This window comes from Pelodiscus sinensis, chromosome 2, assembly GCF_052426305.1.
Source record: "Pelodiscus sinensis isolate ZL-2025 chromosome 2, ASM5242630v1, whole genome shotgun sequence".
Taxonomy (NCBI): domain Eukaryota; kingdom Metazoa; phylum Chordata; order Testudines; family Trionychidae; genus Pelodiscus; species Pelodiscus sinensis.
In genome coordinates this window covers 158,142,949-158,162,500 of record NC_143053.1, presented here as the reverse complement: position 1 = coordinate 158,162,500, position 19,552 = coordinate 158,142,949, and positions in this window count along the sequence as shown.

Below are 19,552 nucleotides of genomic sequence, written 5' to 3'. Positions count from 1 at the left end.
TTCAGAAGCAACCCAATAGACTTGCAATTTCTTAGTACTCTTTTGTGAGTGTACTGGCCAAAGAAAAATTATTGAACTGTATCTCCCATTGATATAAAGAATCCCCATTAATATCAATTAGAATTTTGAACATGGTTTAAAGCAATAGATCCATAAAAATATAATGTAAAATTCCCATATTGTTTTTCCAGGTGAGCATCCATTCTAATACAGTAGGAAAAGAAAGTTCTTTTATAACAGACACAGCATATTTTGTTACTATACTAAATGATTTAACTGGCTAAGGTACAAGTCATTTTTAAGATTGGTCAAAAATTTTTCAATTAAGCATTCTTTGTTTGCTAAATAAAAATGTGTTGAAATTAAAACAATTTGTAGAAAAAGGTTGGTTTTCACAGAATGATAGAATGATAGAATAGTAGAATTGGAAGGGACCTCGAGAGGTCATCAACTCCAGGCCCTGTCCTCATGGCAGGACAAGCACCGTCTAGACCATCCCTGATAGACGTCTCTCCAAGCTGCTCTTAAATATCTCCAGTGATGGAGATTCCACAACCTCACTAGGTAATTTATTCCAGTATTTAACCACCCTGAATGTTAGGAAGTTTTTCCTAATATCCATCCTAAACCTCCCTTGCTGCAGCTTAAGCCAATTGTTTCTTATCCTATCATCAGAGGCCAAGGAGAACAATTTTTCTCCCTTCTCCTTTTAATACCCTTTTATATACTTGAAAACTGCTATCAGGTCCCGTCTGAGTCTTCTCTTTTATAAACTAAACAAGCCCAATTCTTTCAGTCTTCCCTCAGAAATCATGTTTTCTAGACCTTTAACAATTTTTATTGTTCTTCTCTGGACCGTCTCCAATTTCCCCACATCTTTCTTGAAATGTGGTGCCCAGAACTGGACACAATACTACATCTGAGGCCTAATCAGTACAGAGTAGAGTGGAAGAAACACTTTTTGTGTCTTGTTCACAATACTCCAACATTGTCACACTGTTGACTCATATTTAGCTTGTGGTCACTATGACCTCTAGATCCGTTTCTGCAGTATTCCTAACTAGCCAGTTGCTTTTGTGTGACTAGGTCTACACTACAGAGTTTTTGCACAAAACCAGCCATCTTTGAGCAAAAACTTCTGGAGCGTCCACACCTCAAGCAAATTTTTGCACAATGAAATGAAAGAACAGAGGGGGTTTTCCAGTGTATGTATTCCTCCTTCTATGAAGAATAACTCCTTTTTGCACAAGATTTCTTGAGAATGGACAACAGGGTTTTCTTGTGCAAAAACAGGAAACAGGAAAAAGCACAGGTACCCTGATAGCAATTCTGTGGATAGCTATCAGCGCTTTCTTTCAAGAGCGCGTCTGTGCAGTGTGGACACTCTCTTGTGCAAAAGTGCATTGCTTTTTCAGTGGAGATGCTCTCTTACGCAAGAAGTTTTTGCAGAAGTTCTCTTCTGTAAAAAGCTTCTTGCGCAAGAAGCCTGTAGTGTAGACATAGCCTATGTGTGAAACTGATTGTTCCTTCCTAAGTGGAGTACTTTGCATTTGTCCATATTAAACTTCATCCTATTTACTGAAGACCATTACTCTAGTTTGTCCACATCATTATGAATTATGACCCTATCCTCCAAAGCAGTTGAAACCTCTCCTAGCTTGGTATCTTCTGCAAATTTAATAAGCATACTTTCTATGCCAGTGGTCCCCAACCTGTAGAGTATCCCGGGCGCCTGGGGGTGGGGCCACTCATGCGCCGGGCCCCCAAGGGTGGGGTCGCGTGTCCTGGGGCATGCCAGGGGCGGGGATGCCCTTGCACCCAGTGCCGGCATGTGCCCCAGGGCAGGGGCTGGGGCCGCCTGAGCGCCTTGTGCCATGGGCCCGGGGCCAGTGCCGCCGCCCAAGCTGCGCGCCTGGGGCCGGCACCGGCGCCGCGTGCTCGCATGTGCCCCAGGGCTGGGGCCACCCGAGCGCCGCGTACCAGGCGCCGGTGCGTGTCACGTGCCTGGGGCCGGCGCCTCCAGTGCGCCACGCGCCGGGGGCAGAGCCGGCCCAGGTTGTCAGCGGGCGCACACAAATGCCCCGGCGGGCGCCATGGTGCCCACGGGCACCACGTTGGGGACCACTGTTCTATGCCATCATCTAAATTGTTTGTGAAGACATTGAACAGAACCAGTCCCAAAATAGACCCTTGCCCCACTTTTTATGCCCTTCCAGCATAACTGTGAACCATTAATAACTACTCTCTGAGGCTATGTCTACGCTATGGCTGTGTCTACACTGGCCTGAATTTCCGGAACTCCTTTCCAGAAAAGGAGTGTCTACATTGGCAGGCTGCTTTTCCAGAAAAGCCCTTTTTCCAGAAAAGCGTCCGTGGCCAATGTAGACGTGCTTTTCCGGAAAAGAGCCCCGAGCGTCATTTTCACGATCGGGGCTTTTTTTCCGGAAAAGACTACTGGGCTGTCTACACTGGCCCTTTTCCGGAACAGTGTTCCGGAATAAGGACTTATGCCCGAGCGGGAGCAGAATAGTTTTTCCGGAATAGTGGCTGATTTTGTACAGTAGAGCATCGTTGCTTTTCCGGAAATTCAAGGGCCAGTGTAGACAGCTCGCAGCTTATTCCGGAAAAGTGGCTGATTTTCCGGAATAAGTGGCCCAGTATAGACAAAGCCTATGAGTTTTGCTGGAAGAGGCAATGCAAATGAAGCGTGGATTAACATTTTCTTGTGCTTCATTTGCATAATCTCTTCAACCTATTTTTGCTCAAGGGATTTTTTCACAAAAGCAAGCAATGTGGATGTTTCCTTTTTGTGCAAAACCCCTTTTTGTGCAAGATCCTTATACCTCTTTTTTTGAGGCATAAGGATTTTGCCCAAAAAGGGTTTTTTGCACAAAAAGGAAACATCCACACTGCTTGTTATTGTGGAAAAACTCGTTGAAGAGATTATACAACTGAAGCACGAGAAAATGATAATTCACACTTCATTTGCATTGCCTCTTTCAGCAAAACTCGTAGTGTAGACATAGCCTGAGAGTAGTTTTGATACATTTGTTTAAAAAATTAAGGAAAAAGGTTCAAATTTTATTTTTTATGTCAAATGTTTTTTTTTTAGAAATTTAAGCTAATTACAGTAAAAAAAACAAAAATTGAAATAAAAATATTATCAAAACACTTTCATAGATCCAAACAGATTTTTTTTTCAACTCTTCAACTTCCAAAAAATGCTTGGTACTGGTTTTTCATCCCAACTTGTGATGGGGAAAATGTTCATAGTATTAAACATTTTTCCTGAACAAGAAAACAGCTTCCTAACTGGGTCTAGTGATTCTGTTGCTGTTTTTCTAACTACTTGCTATGGGACTTAGAAATAATTAAAATTACTTCTTGCTCTTTTATTAAATACGTTTATTATTTATTATTTTATGGCTACATTCCCTTGTATTTACCATTCCTTGAATTCCATTCCCTTTATAAGATGAAAATTTGACTCGATGTTCACTCTCTTCACTCTCTTCTTTTGAAAGAGGGGAAGGAGGTGTCTGGATAATGTTCGTTTAGCAATGGTAATGCAAAGACTTATTTCACAAAGAGGATATTGATTGAGCTATCATGCTACCTTCTGTAGTGCATTACACTTGCTTGAATAATCTGGCATTCATCCTACATACACATTTTCCCTTAAGTTCTTGGAGTATGTGATAAAACAGAGTCTAGCTTTTTCATTTTCAATTTCATCTGCAAAATGTTATTTATATGCATGCTTCATACTTCTCTAGCTTGTGTTGTGCTTATTGAAAGCAAGCACAACACAAGCTAGAGAAGTAGTGAAATTACTACGTAATTACCTACTTCTATATGGTAATTAAGTATTCTACTCTAAATGTTGTTGCAGACTTGATGTCTCTTCTTTAGACACACTACGTCTCTTTCTTGCTCCACTGGCAGCCAAAGGCAAAGTAGTTGTAGGGTTGATAACAGGGCAAGTACACACCATAAGAGATGAATCTATGGACTAATAGGACCTCCAGTCACATGGTGACTACTCTACCTATTATAAATTTCAACTAACATTTGCTATCTCTTCCTTGGCTTAGATATTTCCATCCCTTTCCTCAAAAATGAATGTGAGGAAGATAGTACAGCAAAAAGGAACTAAAATTTCCATTTCATTGGTAAAATCAGGAGCGGGCAAGCTAGTTAAGGAGGGGCATAGCCAAACTGACCAAAAGATGCACTGATAGAGTGCATCTCCTTTATGACTTCACTTGGTGGGATTCGGTTGAGTCCACAGAGAAAATACAATCTGCTTTCTTGTGATTTTAACCAGAGAGAGAGAGAGAGAGAGGAGTAGTGAAAATATTGCCTGCTATTTTGGGAAAGGGGATGTGAATCTTTCTGTCAGAGCTGCAGCTGATGTAAGAACATAAGAACGGCAATACTGGGTCAGACCAACAGTCCATCCAGCCTAGTATCTTGTCTGCTAACAGTGGCTAATACCAGATGCCCCAGAGGGAGGGAACACAACAGGTAATCCTCGTATGATCCCTGTCACCCACCTCCAGAGAAACAGAGGCTAGGGATACATTTCCACTCATCCTGGCTAATAGCCATTGATGGACCTAACCTCTATGAATTTATCTAGTTCTTTTTTGAACCCGGTTAAAGTCTTAGCCTTCACCACATCCTCTGGCAAGGAGTTCCAGAGGCTGATTGTGTTCTGAGTGAAGAAAAAATTCCTTTTGTTTCTTTTAAATCTGCTGCCTATTAATTTCATTTGGTGACCCCTACTTCTAATATTGTGGGAATAAGTAAATCACATTTCCTTATTCACTATTTCCATACCAGTCATGATTTTATAGACCTCTATCATATCCCCTCTTAGACTACTCTTTTCTAAGAAGAAAAGTCTAAGTATTTTTAATCTCTTTTCATATGGGACCCATTCCAACCCCCTAATCATTTTGATTGTCCTTTTCTGAACCGTTTCCAATGCCAGTATATCTTTTTTGAGATGAGGCAATCACATCTGTTCCAATAGTCAAGTGAATGCCATCGGGCCCCGGTGACTTGTTACTATTAAGTTTATCAATTTATTCCAAAACGTCCTCTAATAGCACCTCAATCTGGGAGAATTCCTCTGATTTGTCACCTAAAAAGAATGGCTCAGGTTTGGGAATCTCCTCAATATCCTCAGCCATGAAGACTGAAGCAAAGAAGCAAAGAATTAATTGCTTCTCCGCAATGACTTTATCATCTTTGAGTACTCCTTTAGCATCTAAATTGTCCAAGGGCCTCACTGGTTGTTTAGATGGCTTCCTGCTTCTGATGTACTTAAAAAACATTTTGCTATTCCTTTTTGAGTTTTTGGCTAGCTGTCCTTCAAACTCTTTTTTGTCTTTTCTTATTATATTTTTACACTTAATTTGACAACATTTATGCTCCTTTCTATTTTCCTCACTAGGATTTGACTTCTCCTTCTGAAAGAATGCCTTTTTATCTGTCACTGCTTCTTTTCCTTGGTTGCACTCCCAATTTTGCCTGGGCACTTTTTTGGTTCTCTTACTGTGTTTTTTAATTTGGAGTATATATTTAAGTTGGACCTCTATTATGGTGGTATTCTCTTGGATCCTTCCTGTCGAAAGTAGGGGCCCGGGCAGAGACAGCTACATCCTGGAGGTGAGTGCCTGGCTGCAAGGATGGTGTCGCCAGGAGGGCTTTGGCTTCCTCGACCATGGGATGCTATTCAAGGAAGGACTGCAGGGCAGAGATGGCATTTACCTTTTGAGGAGGGGGAAGACCCTATTTGCACACAGACTGGATAACCTAGAGAGGAGGGCTTTAAACTAGATTCAGTGGGGACAGGTAAGCAAAGCCCACGGGTAAGTGCAGAACATGGAGACCTGGGAGATGGGTCAAAAATGGGAGGAAGCGTGGGCTATAATGGCAGAGAGAACGGAGGGTCAGGGCAAAACTGGGAGGCAAGGTCAAATAAGTATCTTAAATGCCTATATACAAATGCGAGAAGCATGGATAATAAGCAGGAAGAACTGGAAGTGCTAGTAAATAAGTACAATTATGACATTGTTGGCATCACAGAAACTTGGTGGGATAATACACATGATTGGAATGTTTGTATGGAAGGGTACAGCTTGTTCAGAAAGGATAGACAGGGAAAAAAGGGAGGAGGTGTTGCCTTTTATATTATAAATGAACACACTTGGAGTGAGGTGGAGATGGACATAGGAGATGGAAGTGTTGAGAGTCTCTGGGTTAGGCTAAAAGGGGTTAAAAACAAGGATGATGTCATGCTAGGGGTCTACTACAGGTCACCTACCCAGGTGGAAGAAGTGGATGAGGCTTTTTTTAAACAACTAACAAAGTCCAAGATTTGGTGGTAATGGGGGACTTCAACTATCCAGCCCAGATATATGTTGGGAAAATAACACAGCGGGGCACAGACTATCCAATAAGTTCTTGGACTGCATTGCAAACAACTTTTTATTTCAGAAGGTTGAAAAAGCTACTGGGGGAAGCTGTTCTAGATTTGATCCTAACAAATAGGGAGGAACTGGTTGAGAATTTGAAAGTGGAAGGCAGCTTGGGTGAAAGTGATCATGAAATCATATAGTTCACAATTCTAAGGAAGGGTAGAAGGGAGAACAGCAAAATAGAGACAATGGATTTCGGGAAGGTGGATTTTGGTAAGCTCAGAGAGCTGATAGGTAAGGTCTCATGGAAATCAAGACTGAGAGGAAAAACAACTGAGGAGAGTTAGCAGTTTTTTCAAAGGGACATTGTTAAAGGCCCAAAAGCAAGCTATACCGCTGCATCAGAAAGATAGAAAATATGGCAAAAGATCACCTTGGCTTAACCACGAGATCTTGCATGATCTAAAAATAAAAAAGGAGTCTCATAAAAAATGGAAAGTAGGACAAATTACAAAGAATGAATATAGGCAAACAACACATGAATGCATGGGCAAGATTAGAAAGGCAAAGGCACAAAATGAGCTCAAACTTGCTATGGGAACAAAGGGAATCAAGAAGACTTTTTATAAATACATTAGAAGCAATAGGAAGACCAAGGAGAAGGTAGGCCCACTGGTCAGTGAGGAGGGAGAAACAGTAACAGGAAACTTGGAAATGGCAGAGATGCTTAATGACTTCTTTGTTTCAGTCTTCACCAAGAAGTCTGAAGGAACTCCTAACATAGTGAATGCTAGTGGGAAGGGGAGAGCTTTAGAAGATAAAATAAAAAAAGAACAAATTAAAAATAACGTAGAAAAGTTGATGCCTGCAAGTCACCAGGGCCTGATGAAATGCATCCTAGAATACTCAAGGAGCTGATAGAGGATGTATCCGAGCCTCTAGCTATCATCTTTGGAAAATCATGGGAGACAGGAGGGATTCCAGAAGACTGGAAAAGGGTAAATATAGTGCCCATCTATAAAAAGGGAAATAAGAACAACCCAGGAAACTACAGACCAGTTAGTTTAACTTCTGTGCCAGGAAAGATAATGGAGCAAGTAATTAAGGAAATCATCTGTAAACACTTGGAAGGTGGCAATGTGATAGGGAACAGCCAGCAAAGAATAAAGAATAAATCATGTCAAACCAATCTGATAGCTTTCTTTGATAGGATAACGAGTCTTGTGGATAAGGGAGAAGTGGTGGATGTGGTATACCCAGACTTTAGTAAGGCGTTTGATACGGTCTCACATGATATTCCTATCAATAAACTAGGCAAATACAACTTAGATGGGGCTACTATAAGGTGAATGCATAACTGGCTGGATAACCATACTCAGAGAGTAGTTACTAATGGTTCACAATCCTGCTGGAAAGCTATAACAAGTGGGATTCCGCAGGGGTCTGTTTTGGGACCGGCTTTGTTCAATATCTTCATCAATGATTTAGATATTGGCATAGAAAGCACGCTTATTATGTTTGCAGATCTTACCAAGCTGGGAGGAGTTGCGACTGCTCTGGAGGATAGGGTCATAATTCAAAGTGATCTGGACAAATTGGAGAAATGGTCTGAGGTAAACAGGATGAAGTTTAATAAAGACAAATGTAAAGTGCTCCACTTAGGAAGGAACAATCAGTTTCACACATACAGAATGGGAAGCGACTGTCTAGGAAGGAGTACGGCAGAAAGGGATCTAGCTGTTATAGTGGACCACAAGCTGAATATGAGTCAGTAGTGTGATGCTGTTGCAAAAAAACCAAACACGATTCTGGGATGCATTAACAGGTGTGTTGTGAGCAAGACACGAGAAGTCATTCTTCCACTCTACTCTGCGCTGGTTAGGCCTCAGTTGGAGTATTGTGTCCAACTCTGGGCACCGCATTCCAAGAAAGATGTGGAGAAATTGGAGAGGGTCCAGGGAAGAGCAACAAGAATGATTAAAGGTCTAGAGAACATGACCTATGAAGGAAGGCTGAAAGAATTGTTTGTATAGTTTAGAAAAGAGAAGACTGAGAGGGGACATGATAGCTGTTTTCAGGTATCTAAAAGGGTGTCATGAGGAGGAGGGAGAAAACTTGTTCATCTTGGCCTCTGAGGATAGATCAAGAAGCAATGGGCTTAAACAGCAGCAAGGGAGGTTTAGGTTGGACATTAGGGAAAAGTACCTAACTGTCAGGGTAGTTAAACACTGGAGTAAATTGCCCAGGGAGATTGTGGAATCCCCGTCTCTGGAGATATTTAAGAGTAGGGGTATATCTACACTAGCCCCCTAGTTCAAACTAGGGAGGCTAATGTAGGTATTCAAAGTTGCAAATGAAGCCTGGGATTTAAATATCCCAGGCTTCATTTGCATCTTCCTGGGCACAGCCATTTTTAAATCCCCCTTAGCCTGAACTCCGTGCCCACGGCTACACGTGGCACGGAGTAGGTAGTTCGAATTAGGATCTCTAATTCGAACTTCTGTTACTCCTTATGGAACGTTCGAACTAGGGGGCTAGTGTAGACATACCCTAGGTTAGATAAATGTCTATCAGGGATGGTCTAGAAAGTATTTGATCCTGCCATGGGGGCAGGGGACTGGACTCAATGTTCCTTCCAGTCCTAGCATTCTATGATTCTATGATTCCTTAACACAACAGGGGCTGTCTGATTGGGAGTGGGACAGTTTTACACTGTCCTGGAAAGCCTCATATATGTACCTCTCAGCCTCTCTTAGCTTCTCCAATTCCCCCACCCTGGCCTTCAAAGCCCAGATGTGGACTCTGAGGGCTAGGAGCTCCTTGCACCAAATGCACACATATGCCACCCGCCACAGGGCAGGTAATCATATATGCTACATTGGGTGCAATAACCAGGATAGCCCCCACTCTGCTGCTGAACTTCTGTCTGCATTCTCTTCTACAGCTGCTTAGGGTATTGATAGGGTTTTTATTTATATCAGTTTTGGTTTTAGTTTAAAAATGTTAAAGAATGGAAAGTGTTCCTTACCCTCTTTAAACTCCCCCTCTAAATTCCCTCACAAAACTCCCTGTTAGCTGCCCCTGTTCACAAAGCTCCCTGATCATTTACTCACAGGCTTAATAAAGCCCTGGCCTTCCTGATAGCCCAGCACCTGGCTAAGGCTCGACCAATGACCAGAGTGTTCTAGATTTCAAATCCTTGTTAAGAAGCTCACAGCTTCCAACTGCCAGCCACAACACACAGTCCTTCAAACAAACAGCTCAGCACTTGAATTGCCAAACAAATAAACACCAGCTCAGCACACAACTTCTTTCTGTAGCTAACATATGAATGTGAACCTTGTACCTCCTGCAACTGCTAAGGTGAATTTGGCCCCAGAACTAAGGCATCAGTAATGTGTTACAAAGGATACTCAAAAAAGTAGCCTAGCATATCTCCATGCAGAAATGGACCTTCATAGAAGAATGTGGATTTTGGGAGGGGGGGGGGGGTGGCAGAAAGACTATTTTAATTATGGCATTGGATAAGTGTAAGAATTGAAATCCTAATTGTACTATCAAAATCTCACTTCTACAGTCATGCACATCTGGCCAGAAACATTGGTTTTAAGAAAGGATGATTGCATTCACAGCTATTTTGAGACTAAATATTAGGGCTGCATGGATTCCAGTACATGAGGAATAACAGGATATGAAAAAGTTGATAAAGGAGCAAATAGTGAAATAAGTAGAGAGAACATGGACACAGAAATTCCATTAAGTTAAAAAAAATCAATAAAATAACAGCAAAGGGCAAGCAAGAAAAATTGCAAATAATGTGAAACCAAAAAGAATGTTTAAAGTAAATAAATGTGGATAGGAAATTCATCTTAGTAAGAAATAATGAAAAGAAATATAATTGTGGTGTCCAAAATGTGAGATATTTATCATGCTCAAAAGAAATACTTATAGGAAAAATATTGTTTTTATTCTTCCATACATCTTAAGAACCTTTACAAAGCCAGGCATCAGTATCTGAAATTTATGGTACCAGAGAGGTTAAGTATCTTGATTATGGTCACACAAATTGAGTCAGTGGCAGAAGAACGCATAGAAACACCATGTTTGGAATCCTAGCCCATACATAATTATCTAAACCAGAGCTGTCCTCTCTTGATGTCCATACAATTATTTTCCAAACTACATGCTCCACAATGTTTACATGATTAGCTGGTAAGAGTTGATACATTGTAAAGCATGAAATTTGGAAAATATAAAATCTTATTAGTGCAATTTTGATAGTACCATACAACTTTCATTATATATTTGGGAACTATATTAGATAAGTGAATAAAAGCCTGTCCCTCCTCTTCCTAGAAACAAGTAAACAGCTTTATTAGAGAAGAAACGGGTGACCCAGGAGTGGATGGGGTAAACGGAACCACTTAATTGCCTACACAAGTTTACCTCGGACGTTAACACAAGGTCCAAGTGGCAACAACCTGGCAGTAGTTAGGATCTTTTATCTGTCTTAGTATGTTAATTCACATGTCTAACACTACTTTTCCTATAGCCTTATTTAGTAATGTTACCTCTCATAAAATGAATATTAATAAGCAAATCCTGAATACAATTATGCCTGCCCCTAATTACGATGTATATAATTTCTATATCAACACGTATAGAAAGTTGAATCAACACTTTTATACTACAAACTAACAAATTTCAGAGATTACAAGGAAGTTGACCCTGAAGATGTTATGCAGAACCAATGAGGATAAGCAAGAGACACAACAAGGTAGTACAGCCCCATACTTATCTGGCTTCCTAGGCTACAGAACAGAGAGAGCGAGGTTATATATCAAAACATAATACTGGTCTCAACCAGACCCTATCATCCCAAACTACAAAATAAAAGGAAAAAAAAAACATGTTCAAGGGTAATGCTTGCTGTGGCTGAATTCTTAACCACTAATGCAAAAAGGCCATTCCAAATCCCTATTAATTTTTATACCCTTCAACAAGTTTCTCTGAAGCTCTAACGTTGGAGTTCCAATTTTTCTGAATCAGTCAACATTGTCTGCTTCAGTTTACCTTATCTACTGAGTTTGTACTAACAGAGAACCAAAATTAGGGGTTTACAAAACCTTCCAAACCAAGCAACAGGGAAATGAGGGTGGAGGGGAGACAAGAGGAAGAGGAGAGAAAGTGGGGCCTGTCATTTCAAGGACTATTCAATAGAAAACCTTGTCTGGAACAAGAAAGAAAGAAAGAAAGAGAAATTTGTTTGGCTTGCTGACATTAAATTAAGGAGAGTAAATCAAAAATGAAAGGAAAGCATTAATTCAGTAGGTGTCTCTGATTAATTAGCTTTCTGATAAACCAAGTAATGTATTTCTAACAAAGAGAGTAAGGAGAAATTGCAGGCCCCTGACATTGCTTGCAATTTTCATGTTCAATTTCATGATAAAATATGTGCTAGTTTTCTTGCTGAAGAATAATACTAATGAATGAAAATTGTCCCTGAGATGACTTTGCTTATACATATTTTTGATGGGGTGCTTTTTTGGGGAAATTTCTATTTTCTTCTCAAATCAGTAAAAAATTCTAACAATACTATGATGCAGTGCCTTTCTTACCCATTCATTTACTCAGGCATGTCAGTAAAATCAGAATCAATAGATAACATTATACAGGGTCTTCCTGTTAAGAATCTCAACATGATTTATAGATATCATTTAGCTTGGCTCCAAAACACCTCTGGTAGATAACGTCTGCACAAAATTCTCATTTGTGGGTCTTCACTCCTGTGAGTGAATCCATCAGAACTCGCTTAAAACTGAAGATTCTATCTTAGTCAGAGGCAGCTACTTATAGTACAAGCCAAACAGCTCCTGGCTATTATGTTCCATGGCCTGCCTTGGCATTGTGGCTTATGCCAGCAAAAGAGTTATTTGCTGTTATCGCTTATCACAGTTCCCTGAACAGAATAGGCTAAACTGGCAAAAGAATTTCTTTTATTTCTTAATTGCATCTGCACTTGGCTGCCATTGACATTGCTATGCCATTCAAAAGTATGCTTTTTTCACTCTCCTAACAGACATATGCCAGCAAAACTTTTAAGTTTAGACCAGGCCTATATGTTTTCATCAGTTCATGGACTGTGATTGGCAAAGTAGGTCCTTACAGGAGACTATCACATCAACTGTTACATCAGCATGTCACTGAATTCTAGTCTCACATACTCAACATTCTTTTACTATTTTTAACTCTGCTTTCTAGATAAGTTAACTAGGAATGTTGACTGTAGTTCCCTAGGGGTACGTCTAGACTATCTCGTTTTGTCGACGGAAGTTTTGTCGACAGATACTGTCGACAAAACTTCCGTCGACAATTTGCGTCCAGACACATGGAGTTCTGTCGACAAAGCAAGACGCTTTGTCGAAAGAACTCCGTAGTCTGGACGCAGTGTTACAGGCAATAACACCTTCTGTCGACAGAGTTCTGTCGACAGAAAGTGTTATGCCTCGTAAAATGAGGTATACCAGCGTCGACAAAACCGCGGAGTTCTGTCGACGTTATGTCAACAGAACTCCGCGGTAGTGTAGACGCTGGTATTGTTTTGTCGACAAAAGTCCACTTTTGTCGACAAAACTAGGTAGTCTAGACACACCCTAGATCATAAGGCATTTGCTTCTCCATCATTTCAATGTCTGTTTTTTTCCTCACCGTTTTGCCTGCTTTGGTGCTGTAGTGCCACTAAACATTAGGGCCCTACTGTGTTTTGTCACTTCAGTGCCTGTTGTCTCAATTCACCGGCACTTCTTTCTGCAGATAGGTGCCTCTCTCATTCAGCACCCGAGGATCTGTTCCTTGGGATCTATCCCATTGTTATTGCAGATTTATTACCAATGTGACATCCCATCTTCAGCTGTTCTCTCTACTGTAAAAGGAAATTAATATAATAGACATATTTTATAATCTATATATAATACTGCTTATAGTTAAAGCGACGAGGAGTCCTGTGGCACTTTGTAGACTAAGAGATTTATTGGAGCATAAGCTTTCGTGGGCCACTTCATCAGATGCATGTAGTGGAAATTCCAGAAACAATTAAATAGTCTAGATTATTATAGACTGCATAGAAAGAAAAAAAACCAGACAAATAGATGACCTTGTTTGGAATTTGGAATAAACATCTGTGCAGATAAAAGCTGTCCATATGTTCTTGGAAGTTCTGGGAGTCACCTACCTGGGAAAATATTTTACCTATTTTTAATTTGGATCAGATTCCACTGAATAGCAGATGCATTAAAAAAGCAAAACAGCACTATTTTTCAGAGTCCTTATTGATGCCTTTTCTCTGGCAGTGCAATAAGCTCCATCAAACACAGGAAAAATATGCCAAATGTTCCTTCGTTCTCAACAAGGAGCCTCTGACATCCCTTTCCAGCTTGTCATTGCTTGTATGCATTTTTAAGACAATAACTCCCCCCCCCTTTTTTTTTCAGTGGAAGGTGCGAAAGGGGCAAAATAGAATACTGTTGGGGTGTGGATGGTTTAACCAATGTATTGCCATCCCTGCTTCCCTTCCAACCCACCACAGAAAGTTATGGGGCTCAATATTACTTTCTTAAATGTAGCCACTTGGACTGGAATTGCAAATTTATGCTCACATGCTTCATTTAGTGGCCAGAGTGTGGCTGATACACATTCACCCTCTGCTCATGGAATATTGGGGCAAAATAATGGAATTATCCCTTGTTGCTGTTCATACCTGTTTCTTCTGACAGCTTACCGTAGGACTTGCGATTTTACTATGAGATTTCTCACCTGAGAGAGAACAATGCTTAAAATGGTCTGAAAAAAAGATATGCGTGGGTGTTTCCTGCCTCTCCTACATCTATCCATCTCCCTGCCTAACAATTAAATCTGCCTCCACAAATGCCCTTTTCAGTTCTGCTCTCTCAACCTCACTTCTACCGCTCCAGAGGTTCTTTACACTCCCAGACCTGGAGGAGATGAACTTCAGCAGAGTCTCTGCTCTCACTCACCAAGCCTGGTGTTACAAGGAAGGGGGAGGAGCTGTCCTGTTGCTTATGGAAGGGGAGAGCAAAGCTGTGTCTGTTTTGAAGTACGGACTTGAAACCAGGCTTCGTTCTTCCTAGGTGACTGTGTTAACCACTGGGCAATTGGCTGTTCTGTAATGGAGGTTGGTTTCCTATTTTTTTTTTTACAAAAAACCTTACAGGTCTGCAGAACATCATTTTTTTTTCAAAATCTCGAACATATTCATAGGATAGGGAAATACTTTCCTGCTCATCTTCAATTGTGAGCACTCTTATTTCTCTATATCTTTCCTCCCTCTTAGCTCTGACTAAATGCATTAGCCCAAGATGGTCCATTGGAGATGCCAAAAATAATTTACAGTAATCATCTTGATAGGAAAAAGTAAGAAACTCACCCCCCGCTCCCATAGCTGAAGATGCCTTAATCCTATGCATTTCAAGTTGAAAATGAAAACCACATTAAAATCCATAACTTGTCTGTCTCAAACATTTATTTAAACATAAATTCACACAGAAAATATAAATATTTTATAATGTAACTACTGTCAGCTCATGCTTGGGAAACTATATTGAGTGTTTCAGTATACACCATCAAAAGCTTAAACAAAAATAGTATTTTTTCAATATTTTACAAGGCATAATTTTCTTTGAGTCATGCTAATAAATAACTCTTAGTCTACACTTCACATTCATAGAATAGTTTGCAAAAATAACCCTCAGATCTTGCTCATTGTGTCAGTTCTCATTATTTAGAAACAGGTTCATTTTACATCTTCCATGAGCTCTTTAGAGGCTCAAATTGGCCATTTTCTATTCTCCTCCTTTTGTTAGAAAAGAGTTAATGCCAGACAACTAAGGAAGTAATTCTGACAGAAAAAATGGCTGGGGAATGAAATGCTTTTGTATATTGCTCTTATACCTCTTTAATCTAGCAAACCAGGGAAATAGGGTTTGCCAGATTAAGGATTTTGCCAGGCTAAGGAAGGCATGAGAAGGACGGGGGTAGGGCACTTACCTAGTGCTCTGTGTCCCCTGCCACTTTCAGTTCCCTCTTTCCCACTGCTATGGGAGTGGCAGAGAAAAGCCTCTGACAGAGCACATCACTGCACTGCCATTCCTCCAACTAGGAGAGAGGGAGGGTGGCAGTGTAGAGAGATGTTTCCTCCTTCCTCTGCCAGGGTCTGTACCATGGGTATTTCTGAATTAGGGACACTTGGAGTACGGAGGTTACAGCATATTATTAAATTTCTTCACTTTGCACAGTGTACAGCATGTGGTTCCAGCAAGGAGGAAAGGGCATTGAAATGTCTGTAATGCAAATCCCACTGCACCTTTTCAATATTCACTTAACCTCCTTATTGGACATATGATAAGGGGGGCATTGTAGTTTTTAGTATTTTATTAAAAACCCCACAAAATACACTCAAGTGACTGTCGAAAATAATATAAATGTAACATTGACATTACCAACCAGTTATGGAGAAAGCAGATTACGTGCATTTTTTACTCAGCAAACCCTGTCATAGGGAAAAGAAAGTGAACTTAGAAATATATCATAAACTAGTTTTTCCAGCCTCCATTTGAATATTTATTTTCAGTGGATGATTACATCTATGCATATTGAGACATAGAGCAGTAGGAGGACAGGGAGTAGAAGGACAAGGATGATCTCTTGGGGTATGTCTACACTACCCCGCTAGTTCGAACTAGCGGGGTAATGTAGGCATACCGCACTTGCAAATGAAGCCCGGGACTTGAATTTCCCGGGCTTCATTTGCATAAGCGGGGAGCCGCCATTTTTAAAACCCCGCTGGTTCGAACCCCGTGCAGCGCGGCTACACGGGGCACGAACTAGGTAGTTCGAACTAGGCTTCCTAGTTGGAACTACCGTTACTCCTCATTCCACGAGGAGTAACGGTAGTTCGAACTAGGAAGCCTAGTTCGAACTACCTAGTTCGTGCCCCGTGTAGCCGCGCTGCACAGGGTTCGAACCAGCGGGGTTTTAAAAATGGCGGCTCCCCGCTTATGCAAATGAAGCCTGGGAAATTCAAGTCCCGGGCTTCATTTGCAAGTGCGGTATGCCTACATTACCCCACTAGTTCGAATTAGGAAGGTAGTGTAGACATACCCTTGGTTACAACATTGGATTGGAGTCTGGAGATATGGATTCAAATGGCGTTTTGTCTGTGAATTTGAGCATGTGTAGAATGAGGATAGCTACCCATCTCCCCCTAGTTGTCCTTCTGTTCTGTTGAAGTTGAAATCAATATGATTAAGGCATTATTTCTTACTATATAGGGGTATGTCTACACTACAAAGTTAGTTCGAACTAACGGACGTTAGTTCGAACTAACTTTAATAGGTGCTACACTAGCGCTCCGCTAGTTCGAATTTGAATCGAACTAGCGGAGCGCTTAGTTCGAACTAGGAAAACCTCATTTTACGAGGACTAACGCCTAGTTCGAACTAGCTAGTTCGAACTAAGGGCTGTGTAGCCCTTTAGTTCGAACTAGTGGGAGGCTAGCCCTCCCCAGGTTTCCCTGGTGGCCACTCTGGCCAACACCAGGGAAACTCTATGCCCCCCTCCCGGCCCCGGACCCCTTAAAGGGGCACGGGCTGGCTACGGTGCCCGTGCCAGGTGCAAGCCTGCCAGCACCCAGCTAGCAGACCCTGCACCTGGCACGGCACAGAGCCAGCCACCCGATGCCCCCCAGCCCACCCCCTCTTCCCGGGACCAGGCTGGCGGCTCCCGGGAGCTTGCCCTGGACCGCAAGAGGCGGGCACCTTCCTGGGCTAGTGCGGACATCGTGGACCTCGTCCACGATCTCCGCACTAGGCACAGGAAAGTGGCCGTCTAGGGCAGGAGAGCTGCCAGCCTGGCCACCCAGGACCAGGTGTGCATGAAAATCAAGGGGGTCCACTGAGACCCCCGACACTGAGCCCTGAGCTTACAATGGCCGTACTGGGTCAGACCAAAGGTCCATCTAGCCCAGTAGCCTGTCTGCCGACAGCGGCCAACCCTAGGGACCCTGGAGGGGATGGACCGAAGACAATGACCAAGCCATTTGTCTCGCGCCATCCCTCTCCAGCCTTCCACAAACTTTGGGCAGGGACACCACTCCTACCCTCTGGCTAATAGGACTCCATGGACCCAACCTCCATCACTTTATCTCACTTCCCTTTAAACTCTGTTCTAGTTGTAGCCTTCACAGCCTCCTGCAGCAAGGAGTTCCACAGGTTAACTATTTGCTTTGTGAAGAAGAACAACTTTCTCTTACTAGTTTGAAGCCTGCTACCCATTCCTTTCCTTTGGTGTCCTCTAGTCCTTCTTTATGGGAACTCAGGAAGAACTTTTCTGTATGCACCCTCTCCACCCAACCCCTGCTTTTAGAGACCTCTATCCTGCCCCCCCTCCGTCTCCTCTTTTCTAAGCTGAACAGTCCCAGTCTCTGTAGCCTCTCTTCATCTGGGACCTGTTCCCAACCCCTGATCATGTTAGTTGCCCTCCCCTCTCCCAGCCTTTCTCTTCCCCTCTCCCACCTCCTTTTCCCAGTCTCCCCCAGTTTTTTTTCAATAAAGACAGAGTCAATGTTGGAAGAAACGTTATCTTTATTTTGTACATCAATAAGAAGGGGGGCTAAGGAAGGGTAAGTGGAAGGAGGTGAGGGAGGAATGGGGTATGAGCCCCCGATGGGGAGGACTGGGCTGGCTCTGCGGGCTTCTGGGGGTGGAAGCTCTCCTGCAGCCCCCCAATTACTCCCTCTCCCCAGATGGCAGCCAGCGGCAAGTGCAGCTGGGCTGATGGCCGAGTGGCGTGATGTGCCCAGTGTGGGCACTCAGGGCACTCCAAGCCAGAACTTCTTTGCAAGCGGGGCACCCCTTAGAACTGTGTGTCCGGGGTGGGGGTCGGGACCCTTTAAGCGCAGCCCTCGGCTAGCCTGAGACAGCATCTCCATGCTCTAAGTCCTCCTTTTATGCCCTGCCGGCACTGCTTCCGGCCATCCTTAAGCCCTGTTCAGAGTCCACTCAATGTGGACTTGCTAGTTCGAACTAGCAAAACGCTAGTTCGAACTAGTTTTTAGTTCTAGACGCGTTAGTTCGAACTAGCTTAGTTCGAATTAACTAATTCGAACTAAGTTAGTTCGAACTAACTTTGTAGTGTAGACATACCCTAGATGTATTCTTCTTCCATGATGCAGTGAGAATACACATTAGCTGGAATACAAGGGATATATTTCTACTAAGATATGCATTTGCAAAAGAAACAGAATATAGTTACATTGCAGGCTAGCTTTATGGATTCTTCAGTAGCTATCTGTAACCCTCTTAAAACTTGCATAAAGTTGTAAAAACTATGTCTTGATAGAAACTTGGTGACTTGTGGAAACTATCACTTAACTCCTATCAACTGAGTGAATATCGAAGTTGAGATTCCAAGAGCACCTGGGTAGTAATTATAAGTTGGTACCATGAAACAGTGCAATTTGTTGGCCACATACATATGAAAAAAAAGTAGTTTTAGTTACAGCTGCAAATTGATTATCCAGGAGTTAGGAATCTAACTGGTCTCCCATGCTGTGAATATGTAACAAATGATCATCACCCTCAAAGTGAATATCACTAAAGCTGGACAGAAATAAACAAAATTTATTTAACAAAAAGTGCTGTTCAGGCAGACATGAAAAGACTCACAAAAGTGATATGAATTCTCTGTAATTTTGTATGGCTGGCAGCAGTGGCTGAATGGTGGCATTTTTACACCCTAATGTTAATGGTCTGAATGCTCATGTGGAGTGCTGGGTTCAATTGCCCTCTCTTCTTGATAGGGAAAAAGGATTTGATTCTAGAGTTTCCTATATTGAAGGAGCATGCTTAAGCTGCTGGACTCTGAGGGTATGTCTACACTACAGCGTTATTTCGAAATATCTTATTTCAAAATATTTAATTCAAAATAAGTTATTTCAAAATAACGCGTCTACACACAAAATGCATTTCAAAATAGCGTTTTGCTATTTCAAAATAGCACGTCCACACTCAGTGGACACTGAATCGCATTTAAGGCTGGCCAAAACCAGG